The following is a 5,464-nucleotide window of genomic DNA, read 5'->3' as shown; positions in this document are numbered from 1 at the left end:
ACCAGGAAACTGTTTGTCCAAACAGAACTTGTTGATAGTTTAGATATCATTGATTATTTGAGCAAAGATGTCTTTTATATAAATTAAGATGATATACTAAACAACAATCCTTGCAGGGAAGAGAGCCAGAAAGAGCCAGAACTGAAAGAAACCGACTATTGCTTCCAACAGGTGGACTGCAGCCATGCGCAGAACAAGGGGGAGCCAATCGCACCTCTTCAGATCAGCCTTGCGCATACTGAAACCACCACCTTTCGGCCGCCGAACTCCACCACCTTTCGACCGCCGAACCTCTCACCACAGCTTCCATTGCCTGAAACTCCTTTCAGCCTTCCAACGCAAACAATCCATGCTCACAAGGAACAAATGGTATTCCAAGCACCTAAACTAAAGGACCATGCAAATCAATGCCTTCCCAAACCTCTGGATAAGGTAGAATTTATTTTGCTTGAACTTAATGCCAAATTGTAGCTACCTATGGAGAAATATCAATTGAAGTAGGAAGTGCTCAAAAATGCAAACATAAGGGCTAGAGGCACACCTCATCTGAAAGAAGAGAAGCTAATCATGTTACTTCATGAGTACATGGAGAAAATAGGATGGGCTATGACAAAATCAAAGGGAGTGCTACACTTTTTACTCAATGCAGTTGGGACCTTTTCCCTTCTCCAATTACTTGAGCCTTGATCAAGTGGATCGCACCATGCACACCACACCCAAGGGAGTACTCAATTTCTTTTGCATTTTAATATTTCTTATACATTGAGGACAATGCATGATTTATGTAACGACCCGGAAAACGGACCGCTACCGGCGCTAGGATCCAGGTCGGCTTAAGGCCGCCGGAACCCGTAGCAAGCCTGACATAAAACCTGTAAACCTGATTAATCCCATACATGATCAAGAATATACATAAAAAATAAAACTTTTCTTTCATACATTCTATCATACACCAAACTCAACCTGTGCATGCACTGAACATAGTCATAATCATAAGCATTGACCCCTCTGTGGGATCTCGTTAATGCCCCAATGGGCAGTATAATATACGTTGAGTTGCTTTACATAAACATCACAAAACATCTAAGATCATGTATAAAAAGGGATACCTTACACATTGGGTCAAGCACAATCTCTAATCCTCAATATCATTACATACATTACTATTCATAACTTTACATCATTTTACAATTTATCATGTCCACACTCTATCTATTACATACACATGACTTCATTACTCTTGCGGACCTCCTGGTCTACCCTGTACCTGCAAACCTGGGGAATTAGGGAGAGGGGTGAGCTACTAGAGCCCAGTGAGCAGAATAATAAAACATTCAAAACATATGATAACATGGAATGCATCACATCACAGCTAATCACATCAAGGATGAACTTGTCACCAATAGCCCTCTACATATCCAATAGTGCCAGAACGTAGAATGGGTCCTGGTTTTTCTCTTACATAGCATAACATAATCATTTCAATGTGCCAGAACATAGAATGGGTCCTGGTCTTTCTCTTACATAGTGCCAGCGAACGTAGAATGGGTCCCACTGGTCTTACTTTCCATACCGTACATATCATATCGTCACATCATAGGTCGAGGGCTATGGATCATCCAACGTTCATCCACATCAACATTAAAATATGCAATGCAACATATTCGTGAATTCTAATGCAAACAACCTAAATCATCACAGGGCATTCATGATGCATGAACATGCTCAAAACTTTACAATTGATTTGCTATAAAACGTAAAGGTTTATTCTACTCACCTCTGGATAGCTCTGACCAGACACTGGAGCAGCTGACTCACTGCTGGGGTCCTCGGTTCTTCGGGTCCGAACCTACACAGGTGGACTCAAATGAGGGACCAAACATACATGAACATAACTCTAAACTATTTCCCAAAAACCCCCTAAAACATCATGAAACAATCATAGAAAAACATGCAAAGGAAGGCTGGACAGGGCACTTTCGGCGGCAGATTCGATGGCTGAAAGTCCCTCCAGAGCCGAAAGTCAGGCAGGTTCGGCGGCAACTTCGGCGGCCGAAACTCCCTGACAGAGATGAAACTCATGCATGTTCGGCGGCACTTTCGGCGGCCGAAACTGCCCTCCAGAGACGAAAGTCCCCTTTCGGGGGCAGGCTTCGGCAGCCGAAAGGCTTGCCTCCCAGGCAGGTTCGGCGGCCGAAAGTCCTTCGGCTGCCGAACCTGGTTTCTGCTAAAGGGCAGAAACTTGGTTCCTCATGCACATTTGCCTCCCAAAACCATCCAAACATGCATTTCTCCTAATCTACAACATACATACTCAAGCATACAAGTTCCTAGGGGCATCAAACTATCTTAAACCCCATCTACAACACATCAAACATCCACATTGTCCAAAAATATATCATGAACCCATAAACCTAACCATAAGCTAAACATGCATTCTACTTAAAACTTACTTAAAACATGCCATAAGCTCAAGATCGGCCCTTACCTCTTGAAGATCGAGAGGAGAACGACCCTAGCTCGAAAAATGGGAGAGAGAGTTCCTTGAACCTCCAAGCTCCAAAACTTGCTCAAATGTTCAAAATCTTCAAAACAAGGGTAAAACTAATGAAAATCGAGAAAGATTTGAAGGAAGGAACTCAAAACCGGTGAGGGATGGCGGAGAGCTCACCTTGGCCGAAAATGGGGAGAAAAACTCGCCCATTTTCGGCTAAGGGACCCCTTTATAGGTGGCTGGCCAGGCCACATTCGGGAGCCGAACGTGCCTCCGCAACGCATGCAAGTTCGGCGGCCGAACATAAGGTTCGGCGGCCGAACCTGGACTTCCCTCACTTATGCTTTCGGGGGCCTAAGGCACACCCGAAGCGCATGCATGTTCTGCAGCCGAACTTGAGGTTCGGCGGCCGAACCTGAGTTTTCCTCCAAGGTTGTTTTCATGCAAAAACTCATTTCCTTTTTACTTAAAATCATGAAATACATTAAAACATTTTATGAAAACATGTTTCTACCCTACCAGAGGCTTCCGACATCCGAGATTCCACCGGACGGTAGGAATTCCGATACCGGAGTCTAGCCGGGTATTACATTCTCCCCCCCTTAAGAACATTCGTCCCCGAATGTTCATCAACTAACACATAGCAAAGCAATCAATATAACATACATACATAGCACATAAACACATAGAGATCTAACCTTAAAAGAGATGAGGGTACTGCTGGAGCATAGACTCCCGTGTCTCCCAGGTGCATTCTTCCATATTGTGGTGGTTCCAAAGGACTTTCACCATCGGGATTTCCTTGTTCCTTAGCTTTCTGATCTGGGTGTCTATGATCCGTACTGGCTGTTCAACATAGGTGAGATCCTCTTGGACCTCCACATCAGGCTCACTAAGAACCTTGCCCGGATCTGACACAAACTTCCTCAACATGGAAACATGGAAAACCGGATGGATTCTCTCCATAGAAGCAGGTAAATCCAGCTTGTACGACACATTCCCAATCTTTTGCAAGATTTCAAAGGGTCCGATGTATCGTGGGGCTAGTTTACCTTTCTTCCCAAAGCGAACCACTCCTTTCATAGGAGACACCTTGAGCAATACCAGATCCCCCTCCTGAAACTCTACCTGTCTTCTGCGGATGTCTGTATAACTCTTCTGTCTGCTTGTAGCAGTCTTGATCCTTTCTCTGATTATGGGTACTACCCTGCTGGTAATCTCTACTAGCTCAGGCCCTGCCAAGGCCTTTTCTCCAACTTCTTCCCAGCAAACAGGTGATCTGCACTTCCTCCCATACAAAGCTTCATATGGAGCCATCCCGATGCTAGCATGATGGCTGTTATTGTAGGCAAACTCCACCAAAGGTAGATGCTGCCTCCAAGAACCGCCAAAGTCCAGCACACACATTCTGAGCATATCCTCTATTGTCTGGATGGTCCTTTCTGATTGTCCGTCCGTCTGTGGATGGAAAGCAGTGCTAAAATCCAACCTGGTACCCATAGCGTTCTGCAGACTCAGCCAAAATCTGGAGGTGAACTGGGGCCCTCTATCGGACACTATTGAAACAGGAACCCCATGCAGCCTGACGATCTCATCAACATACACCTGCGCCAACTTGTCCACAGAATAGCCACTCCTGACAGGGATGAAGTGAGCAGATTTGGTGAGTCTGTCCACAATCACCCATATGGAGTCCAATCTGTTGGACGTCGCCGGTAACGCCACTACGAAGTCCATAGCTATATTTTCCCATTTCCACTCTGGAATCGGTAGCGGGTTAAGCATTCCAGCCGGCTTCTGATGTTCCAGCTTCACCCTCTGACACACTTCGCAGGCTGACACAAACTGTGCCACTTCTCTCTTCATAGCTGGCCACCAATAAACTTTCTTCAAATCTTGGTACATTTTGGTGGCTCCAGGGTGAACGCTGTATCTTGCATTATGAGCCTCTCTCATAATGTCTCCCTTTAGCCCTATGTCATCCGGTACACATAAACGACTCCCATAGCGGAGGATCCCCTTGTTGTCGAATCTGAACTCACTATCCTTGCCCGACTGAACAGTCCTGGCAATCTTCACTAACTCTGGGTCCTAATGCTGTTTCTGAGCCACCTGCTTCAGAAACACGGGTGCCACTCTCATTTGGGCAACTAAAGCACTTGTACCAGACAACTCCAACTGAAGACCTTCATCAACGAGCTTGTAAAACTCCTTCACTACTGGCCTCCTCTCTGCCGATATGTGGGATAAACTGCCGAGTGATTTCCGGCTTAAGGCGTCTGCCACAACATTCGCCTTACCCGGATGGTACTGAATCTTGCAATCATAGTCACTCAGCAGCTCCACCCATCTTCTCTGTCTCAAGTTCAAATCTCTTTGACTCAGGATGTACTGTAGGCTCTTATGATCCGTGAAGATCTCACATTTAACCCCATAGAGGTAGTGCCTCCACATCTTGAGTGCAAAGATTACTGCTACCATCTCCAGGTCATGTGTGGGATAATTCAACTCATGCTTCTTCAGCTGCCTAAAAGCATAAGCAATCAGCCTTTCATTCTGCATTAACACACAACCCAAACCCACTCGGGATGCATCACAGAAAACTGTGAAATCCTCATTGCTAGTTGGCAAAGCTAACACTGGTGCTGACGTTAACCTCCTCTTAAGCTCTTCAAAACTCTCTTCGCACTGGTCAGTCCACACAAACTTCTGATTCTTCCTGGTTAGTCTGGTCAGAGGAGCTGTGTAACGACTCGGAAACCGGTACCCCTTAGTAACGGTCCGAACCATCACTGGCACTAGGATCCAGATCGGCTTAAGGCAAAACCGGTACCCCTTAGTAACGGTCCGAACCATCACAAACTTCTCACTGGGCTGTAGTAGCTCATCCCACTCCCTTAACCCCAGTTTTGCAGGTTCTGAGATAGCTATGGGAAGTCAAAGTCAGCAAGAGTACAGAGAACAGTGATG

This window comes from Manihot esculenta, chromosome 16 (genome assembly GCF_001659605.2).
Source record: "Manihot esculenta cultivar AM560-2 chromosome 16, M.esculenta_v8, whole genome shotgun sequence".
Taxonomy (NCBI): Eukaryota; Viridiplantae; Streptophyta; class Magnoliopsida; order Malpighiales; family Euphorbiaceae; genus Manihot; species Manihot esculenta.
The sequence above is the reverse complement of the archived record's forward strand: the minus strand, read 5'-3'. Positions refer to the sequence as shown.